Source organism: Monodon monoceros, unplaced genomic scaffold (genome assembly GCF_005190385.1).
Source record: "Monodon monoceros isolate NGI ecotype Baffin Bay Population unplaced genomic scaffold, NGI_Narwhal_1 Super_Scaffold_12, whole genome shotgun sequence".
NCBI lineage: Eukaryota > Metazoa > Chordata > Mammalia > Artiodactyla > Monodontidae > Monodon > Monodon monoceros.
Window position 1 is genome coordinate 134,569,986 of NW_021703768.1, and position 10,096 is coordinate 134,580,081.

The window sequence follows — 10,096 nt, forward strand, 5'->3', positions numbered from 1 at the left end:
CTATTCTTTTGTCTCTGGTTTTTCTTTTTTTCTTTTGCCCTACCCAGGTACGTGGGGAGTTTCTTGCCTTTTGGGAGGTCTGAGGTCTTCTGCCAGCCTTCAGTAGGTGTTCTGTAGGAGTTGTTCCACGTGTAGATGTATTTCTGGTGTATCTGTGGGGAGGAAGGTGATCTCCGCGTCTTACTCTTCCACCATCTTCAAGCTCCCCCAGATTCTTTTGATTTCCATTTTCATGGAATATCTTTTTCCATCCCCTCACTTTCAGTCTGTATGTGTCCCTAGGTCTGAAGTGGGAGTCTTGTAGATAGCATATATACAGGTCTTGTTTTTGTATCCATTCAGCCAGTCTATGTCTTTTTGTGGGAGCATTTAATCCATTTACATTTAAGGTAATTATCAATATGTATGTTCCTATTACCATTTTCTTAATTGTTTTGGGTTTGTTTTTGTAGGTCTTTTCCTTCTCTTGTGTTTCCTGCCTAGAGAAGTTCCTTTAGCATTTGTTTTAGAGCTGGTTTGGTGGTGCTGAATTCTCTTAGCTTTTGCTTGTCTGTAAAGTTTTCAATTTCTCCATCGAATCTGAAAGAGATCCTTGCTGGGTAGGTTTTTGCCTTTCATCACTTTAAATATGTGCTGCCAGTCCCTTCTGGCTTGCAGAATTTCTGCTGAAAGATCAGCTGTTAACCTTAAGGCGATTCCCTTGTATGTTATTTGTTGCTTTTCCCTTGCTGCTTTTAATATTTTTTCTTTGTATTTACTTTTTGATAGTTTGATTAATATCTTTTATCATGCTTCTCCTTGGATCTGTCCTGTATGGGACTCTATTTGCTTTCTGGACTTGGGTGACTGTTTCCTTTCCCACATTAGGGAAGTTTTCAACTATAATCTCTTCAAATATTTTCTCAGTCCCTTTCTTTTTTGTCTTCTTCTTCTGGGACCCCTATAATTCGAATGCGGGTGGATTTCATGTTGTCCCAGAGGTCTCTGAGACTGTCCTCAATTCTTTTTATTCTTTTTTTCTTTATTCTGCTCTGCAGTCGTTATTTCCACTATTTTATCTTCCAGGTCACTTAGCCGTTCTTCTGCCTCAGTTATTCTGTTATTGATTCCTTCTAGAGAATATTTAATTTCATTTATTGTGCTGTTCATCATTGTTTGTTTGCTCTTTAGTTTTTCTAGTTCCTTGTTAAACATTTCTTTTATTTTCTTCCTTCCTTGTACTTTTGATTTACATTTCTCTAATAATTAGCAATTTGAGCATCTTTTCATATGCCTGTTGGCTATCTGTATGTCTTCTTGGGAGAAATGTCTATTTAGAGCCTCTGCAATTATTTTCATTGAGTTTTTTTTTATATTGAGCTTCATAAATTGTTTGTATATTTTGGAGTTTAATCCCTTGTGGGTTACATCGTTTGCAAATATTTTCTCCCATTCCTCAAGTTGTCTTTTCATTTTGTGTATGGTTTCCTTTGCTGTGCAAAAGATTTTCAGTTTAACTAGGTTCCATTTGTTTATTTTTGTTTTTATCTTCATTACCCTAGGAGGTGGATCCCAAAAGATTTTGCTGCAATTTATGTCAAAATGTCTTCTGCCTATGTTTTCCTCTAGGAGTTTTATAGTATCCATTCTTTCCTTTAGGTCTTTAATTCATTTTAAGACTATTTTTGTGTATGATGTTAAAGAATGTTGTAATTTCATTCTTTTACATGTAGCTGTCCAGTTTTCCCAGCACCACTTATTGAAGAGGCTGTCTTTTCTCCATTGTATATTCTTGCCTCTGTTTTCATAGATTAATTGACCATAGGTGATTGGGTTTACTTCTGGGCTTTCTTTCCTGCTCCATTGATCTATATTTCTGCTTTGTGCCAGTATCCTGTTGTTTTCAGGACTGTAAAGTTGTAGTATGGCCAGAAGTCAGGAAGTCTGATACCTCCAGCTCCATTTTTCTTTCTTAAGGTTAGTGTGGCTACTAGGGGTCTTTGCGTTTTCATACAGATGTAAATTTTTTTTTGTTCTCGTTCTGTGAAATATGCCATTGTCATCTGATAAGGATTGCATTTAATATGTGGGTCTTCGGTTATATAATCATTTTAACAATACTGATTCTTTCAGTCCAAGAATATAGTTATCATTCCACCTGTTTGTGTCATTTTTAATTTCTTTAATCAGCATCTTATAGTGTTCCGAGTATGGTTCTTTTGTCTCCTCAGGTAGGTTTGTTCCTAGGTATTTATTTCTTTTGATGTGATGGTAAATAGGATTGTTTCCTTCAGTTTTCTTTCTCATCATTCAGTGTGCTTTAATGCTCCAGTTCTCCCTTGCACTCATGGTCCAGCCACACACGTGGGGGCCTTGCCACCTGGCTTCCAGTCAAGACCTTGTAAAGATCCATGAAAAATCTGGACTGCAGAGGTGGTCCCTGTGGGCTCCAGCTTAAGAAGTGCTGCCCCAGGGATTCCAGAAATTGAGAAAGGAAAAGTGAATGGAGTAGAGGGGTGGCATAGAGCAGGGTGAGTACCCTGGGAGATTTTGAGAGAAATACTCTCCACCCAAAACCCCTGCTCCTGCAGCTTATCCATTGATGCCATGGGATTTCAGTGCCTTTGAGGAGGTGATGTCTCTGCTTCTTTACTCCTGCGCTCAACACTATGCCAAACCAAATCCTCATCTCTTACTGATTTCCAAGGATTTTAAAGCACTGTTCATGGCTGACGTGGTTTTCAGTCCCCTAAACAGCAGTTTTGAGCTGTCTAAGCTATTTAAAAGTATTCTGCTTAACTAAGACAAAGCTCTATTCTTTTGATAAACTAACATGAATTGAGAGAAAATATGCTTTTCACCCCTTTCCATCAACCTGCTGTGCACTTGGTGGATACAGGATTAGATGCACCTGACACCTCTGACTCTCTGGCCCAAACTGTGTCCCTTCACAGAGGGGACATAGTCTGCCATCAATATCCAATTGTGAACTTAGAGCCTGATTGGGTGGCACAGTGGGCAGACACTGCGAATGCTCTCTGAACTATGATTGCCTTTGTTTTCACCAGAGGTAGGGTTCTGGACTCAGAAATACCTTGTTTGAATCTTGGGCTTACAGTTTACTCGCTACAGGCCTGCATGAGTGTTTGAACCTGGAAAACAGGGCAGGTAGTTGTGAATGTGGAGCATATAAAACCAGTGATATTTTTGATGGCTGCATGTACTCCACCCTGTGCCCGAGCTCTCCAGAGCTCTCCCCAAACTTCTTTCTTCCCTTTAGATCCGAACCTCTTCCTTTCTGTCTACACACCCCTGACCTCAGCAGAAGTGTCTCACTTACTTATCTGTTGCACCATCAGTGATCACAGCCTGTATGCCCAGAGCTATGTTCAGTGCTGGGATCAACGTGAAGCTCCTGACTTTTGAAGGTGCAGGTTTCAGGGGCAGATTCTGAGTTCATACAGGGTCAGGTAAATTAAAGGGTATGGAGCTGATTTAAAGCTGTTCAGTGAGGTACAAGGGTCAGCTGGTTGATTTAAAACCCGATCACGTGACTTGCAGGGTGGTGGTGTAGAGAAGCCCCAAAATGTTGATTTTCTATCTCTTGCCCCAAACGTCATATTTATAACTTTTTTTTATGACTTAGAAAACTAGGGCTGTTTCTCCCTGGACATGAAAGGAGAAAAATACAGTATTTCAGGTTCATTTTAGAAAAAAAAAAAACTCAAGGTAAGGTGATGGTGACATGGTCCAGATCAAATATCTTGGTGGCAAACTCGGGAAAATCATATGAGAAGATCCCAGGCCTGTTGTCTGTCAGCTTGGCAATGACGTTTGAGCAGTGACCAACGTGCTTGAGTGCAGCAGGTGAGGGGATAATGATATCCTCATCCTGTTCTTTATCTGGTCCACAAGTTGAGAGCAAAGAGCTCCGTACAGAGCTCTTGATGTAAGGCTGTGCATGACAGATGGACCTCATATCAAGTGTCTTGAGTGGTGGATGACCTGTGACAACAAGTTATTGACAAATTTTTTAGTGACTGTGTGGACAGTAATTGGTTTGGAAGAATGCTGTGGGAGAAGACACCACAAATATACAGTATATTCAAATTACCTCTCTGTCAAGAAAAAAACTAGAAGCAACCAAATAAAAATATTTGGAACTTATGAAATTAAATTTCACTGGAAAAGAAATTAAAACAATCATTTTACATACCAAGAGGCACCCAACCTCAATGATGGTCAGGGAAAAAAATTACAATGCCAATGTAATCGGTTTATTTTCCATTATATTGAAAACTTAAAGTATCATTGTAGCATGTCTTGTCATAATCAGTGGAAACAAGCCCTTTGATGTATGCTTGCAGGGAGTATACATGACTACTATCCCTTTTGAGGCAGTTTATCTCCTCTTTTGCTTCTTCAGGATCTGGGATTTAGGGGTTCTGTGGGGCTGATGTTTGTGTAATTACCTTGATATTTCCTGTGTCCTTGGGCCTCTGGTCAGTCTCCTTCAGGCATCGATAATTTGATTTCCTGAAGTAGAAGAAAAAAGGCAAACAAATTATATAGAGGTTGAGTCAAGATGGCAGAACAGAAGGATGTGGAATTCACCTCCTCTCAACAATTACATCAAAAATATATACATGTGGAACAATCCTCACAGAATACCTACTGAATGCCAGCAGAATATCTCAGACACCCAGACATGCAAGAAAGATCTCCACATAATGAGATGAGATAGAATGAAAGAAAAAAGAAGAAGCAGCAGCTCCCACCTGGGAGGGAGCTGTGAAAGACAGTTTCCCTCACCCTGGGAACCCCATTCACCAGTAGGCATGTGAGCTGGGACAGAAACTGAGCTGCAGAGGCTTTGAGGAGAGTGCAGCAGTTTGCAACAGACAAAACAGAGACACGCACAGAGGATCTGTGCTACCTCGCTGCAGTCCTCAGCCCAAGACGTGTGGTGTGGGTTTTGGGTGCTGAAACTTGGGCTTCAGAGGACACACCAGGGGATTGGACTGGGTTTGGCCACACACAGACAGCCCGAAGAGGCTGGAGTGTGGTGTTTGCCCAACCTGGGGTGTATGCGGAAGAAGACCAGGCTGGCCATAGAGGCAAAACATCATTGTTGAGGGGCAGCTGAAGGGAGGGTCAGAGCCACCATAGCAGCCTCTTTCTTGGTGCCAACTCTATGACGACCTCTGGGGGCACATAAGCACCAGCAGGTTGCCTACACGTGGAGGTGGAGTTGAAATCAGAGTGGTTCCCAAGGTACTGCCTGACTTAGGAAGCAAGGCTGATACCTGAGCCCTCTCCCCATGGCTGTGCAACTTGCAGATTTATGCCACTGCCACTGGCTTTATAAACTCAGTGCCTGTGGGACATCCGAGTGGACAATGGGCACTCTCGTGGCTGGGACGGGTCCAGCCTTAGCAGCTGTGGGCTTCATGGGCACGGGTACATGGAGGCGGGGCCAGGCTGGAGTTTAGTCTGCTTCCATAGCTCCCACAGTGGATCCATGTGTGGGACACTGTGGTCCTGGCACCTGACATCAGTGGATCAGCACCTATGGATCTGCACTGGTGACTTTGTGAACACTGTGCCTAAGGGACACCAGGGTTGATTGCCTGCATTCCCACAGTTGAGGCAGGGCTGAGAGCAGTGCCAACAACAGTGTACTTTGTGAGCCTGCACCATGGGTGACAGGTGACACTACTTCCTGGTGGACAGCTCCAGAAGAGGAATGCTCAGTGACTCCCTTCCCATTGGGAGTGCTCCAATCCAGCCTACCTCATTACGCTGTCTAATCCAGCATAGAAACAGACCTGGGGGATTCTATTCCAACAACTAGGGAGCAGACCCTGCCCCTGACAGGGCTGTGTCAACCACAGAGCAACGAGGAGGCCCCATTCAACATACAGTGTAAGCTCTGGTCACCACATACTCCTTATGATAGTCTTCCAAAAAAGACTGAAGAAAAAGGGAGCCTCCCAGAGACATTCTATGAAGCCACTATCACCCTGATACCAAAACCAGACAAAGACACCACCAAAAAAGAAAATGACAGGCCAATACCTTTGATGAATATAGAACCTAAAATTCTCAACAAAATGTTGGCAAACCGAACCAAACAACACACAAATATGATCACATGCCATGAACGTGTTGAATTATCCTAGGGTCACAAGGATCTTTCAACATACGCACATCAATCCATGTGTGATACACCACATCAACAAAAAGGACAGAAATGACATGATCATCTCAATAGATTCAGAAAGAGCGTTTGATAAATTTCAACACCAATTCATGATAAAAACTCTTATGAAAGTGGGTATAGAGAGAACATATCTCAACATACTAAAAGCTATTTATGACAAACCCACAGCTAATATGATACTTAATGGTGAAAAGCACTTAGCCTTCTCACTAAAATCTGGAACAAGACAAGGATGCCCAGTCTCACCACTTCTATTCAACATAATACTGGAAGTCTACCCACAGCAATCAGACAAGAAAAAGAAAGAAAATGTATCCAAATTGGAAGGGAAGAGGTAAAATTTTCATTATAGGCAGATGACATGATACAATATATAGAACCTAAAGACTCCACACACAAACTACTAGAACTGATAAACAGATTCAGCAACACAGCAGGATACAAGATTAAAATACAGAAATTGGTTGCATGTCTTTATATTAACAATGAAATAGCAGAAAGGGAATGGAAAAAAATCCCTTTTAAAATTGCATCCAAAAAAATAAAATACTTGTGAATAAACCTGACCAACCAAGGTTGTGAGAGACTTATTAGCTGAGAACTATAAAATATTAATAAAGGAAAGTGAAGAGGATTCAAAGAAGTGGAAAGATATCCTATGCCCTTGGATTAGAAGAAATATTATTAAAATGGCCATTGGACCCAAAGCAATCTACAGATTTAATGACATCCCTATCAAATTACCCATGATGTTTTTCACAGAACTAGAACAAAGAATCCTAACATTTATATGGAACCATAAACAACACAGAATTGCCAAAGCAATTGTGAGGAAAAAGAACAAAGCAGGAGACATAATGCTTCCGGACTTCAGAGAATACTACAAAGTGACAGTAATCAAAACAGCATGGTATTGGCACAAAAACAGACATATGGGTCAATGAAACAGACTAGAGAGCCCAGAAAAAAACCCACACACCAATGGTCAATTAATCTTTGACAAAGCAGGCAAGAATATACAATGGGAAAAAAGTCTCTTCAGCACTTGGTGTTGGGAATGTTGGACAGCCACAGGTAAACCATTGAAGTTAGAACACACCCTCACACCATGCACAAAAATAAACTCAAAATGGCTGAAACAGTTAAATATAAACACATTACACCATAAAACTTTTAGAAGAGAACATAGGCAAAATATTCTCTGACATAAGCTGTACCAGTGTTTTTGTAGATCATTCTCCCAAGGCAATGGAAATAAAAGCAAAAATAAACAGATGGGACCTATACAAACTTACAAGCTTTGCCACAGCAAAGGAAACCATAAAGAAAATGGAAAGAAAACCTGTGGAATGGGAGCAACTATTTTCAAATGATGCAACCTACAAGGGCTTAATTTCCAAAATATACAAACAGCTCATACAACTGAATCATAAAAAAAACAACCCAATCAAAAAAATGGGCAGAAGACTGAAATAGACATTTCTCCAAAGAAGACATACAGATGGCCAATAAGCACGTGAAAAGATACTCACCATTGCTAATTATTAGAGAAATGAAAATCAAAACTACAGTGAGGTATCACCTTAAACTGGTCAGAATGGCCATTATTTAAAATTCTACAAATAAACGCTGGAAAGGGGGTGGAGAAAAGGGAACACTTCTACACTGTTGGTGGGAATGTAAATTGGTGCAGCCATTACAGAAAACAATATGGAGGTTCCTCAAAAAAAAAAAATAGAGTGGCCATAGGATCCAGCAACCCCTCTCCTGGGCTTATATCCAGACAAAATTATAATTCAAAAAGGTGGACCTCTTGGGGAGGGAGGGCTACATAGTCTGGTGGGACAGTCCTTCACCCCATCATCAGTGCCTGCAACCTTTGCTCCTTCACCTACTCCTGCTGTGGTCAGCAGTGGTCTGAATAACCAACTTGAACTCTCTATGGGATAGTCAGGGCACCTGGTGGATATGGGGCTCCTAAAGCTGTCTGGCTGACTGGAGTAAAGGCTAAAGTCTTGTAGATTTCAGGAACATTTACTCACCTCCAAGGGCACATCTATATGGAAATGAACTTCATGAAGAAAGCTCTGTAGCACATGACAGACTTGGCAATTCAGTTTAACAAGAATAGCTTTGGTGTCGTCCACAGCATTCCTCTGGCCATCCCTACACCACTGATGCCAAACCAGAGCATTGATGTCTCCGTGCATCTCCACACCTTGGACCCAGTCATGAAGATAGAACCTCTGAACAACCTGCAGGTGGCTGTGAGAAACAATCGTGATACCTTCTACTTCAGCTGCCTCATCCCACTCAATGTGCTTTTTGTAGAAGACGGCAAAATGAAGTGCCAGGTCTTCCTTGCAACATGGAAGGATATTCCCAATGAAAATGAACTTCAGTTTCAGATTAAGGAAAGTCATTTAAATGCTGACACTGTTTCCAGAAAGTTGCAAAACAACAACGTTTATACTATTGCCAAGAGGAATGTGGAAGGGCAGGAGATTCTGTACCAATCCCTGACTCACTAATGGCATTTGGGTTTTGGCCCAGCTCCACAGCCAGCCAGAAAACCCCAATTACACACTGTTACCAAAGTGTAGAGCTAGCTCCTGAAGCATCCCAGTACATCTATCAGGTCTATGACAGCGTTTTGAAAAACTAATAGACTGGTCCGGTGCCCTCAGGCCATCCTGTGATTGGTGCAAGCCAAGAACTCTTAACTGGAAGAAATTGTACTGCCGTGTGGAATCTGAACCCAAACACACCGAGGCCACTCCGAGGCCACCCGCCAAGGTAGTGACGGGTCTGACCTGTGCTAATATAAGGGCACAACCTTTTGGATAGTTTTAGCTATCCGACACTTGAGCATTTGTAACCACAGCTTCAATCACTTCCCACCTCTTGCCACCTGCTTCTGTCTATCCTTACTTGTAAGCTTCTCCATCCCGTGCCAGTGGCTGGCGTTTATTAGTGTAGTTTGATATTTTGTAATTGAGAGCTCGCTTCAAAAGCAGCAAAAGACAAAATATATTAAAACAAGGAAAAGTGTCCCTGAAAGAAAAATAAGTTTATTTGTTGTGTGTTTTCTACTCAGTTGTTTGAGCATATTATACATATTAGAGAGGTTTTTCAAATATTTTTTCACATTTTGTAGGTACACTCTGCTCTCTGTAAATTGTTTCCTTTGCTGTTCAAAGCTTTATAGTTTAATGCAATCTGTTTTCAATTTTTTTTCTTTTTCTTTCTTTTTTTGTTTGCTTTTGCTGCCTGTGCTTTTGTGGTCACATCTAAAAATACATTGCCCATAGCACTGTCAAGAAGTTTTCCCCCCCCTATATCTTCTTCTAGTAACTTTACAGTTTCTGATCTTATATTTAATTCTCTAAACCAGTTTGAATTAATTTTTGTATACAGTGTGATATACAAGTCTAATTTCTTCCTTATGCTCGTGAATATTCAGTTTCCCACGAATTTACTGAAGAGATCCTTTTCTCATTGTATATTCCTGGCACTTTTGTCAAAGGTCAATTGATTGTAAATATGTGGATTTATTTCTGAGGTCTTTATTTCGTTGCATTGTTCTGTATGTCTGTTTTTGTACTGTGACGATACTGCTTTGATTACTATGCTTTGTAGTATAGTTTGAAATTATGAAGAGTGATGCCTTCAGTTTTGCTCTTTGTGCTCAAGATTGCTTTGGACAATTGGGGCCTTTTATGGTTCCATATGAATTTTAATATTTCTTTTTCTATTTTCTGTGGAAACTGCCTTCAGATTTTGACATGGATTGCATGGACTCTATAGATTGCTTTGGATAGTATGGGCATTTTTAACAATGTTCATTTATTCAATCTAGTGATATAGGCGATCATTCCATTTATTTGTGTCTTC

At 40.8% G+C, this 10,096-nt stretch overlaps 1 pseudogene; it reads left to right on the forward strand.

Annotated features, from left to right (window-relative positions):
- Nucleotides 1–5,300: 5,300 nt before the first annotated feature.
- Nucleotides 5,301–8,867, forward strand: LOC114892159 (annotated as a pseudogene).
- The last annotated feature ends 1,229 nt before the right edge of the window (nucleotides 8,868–10,096 follow it).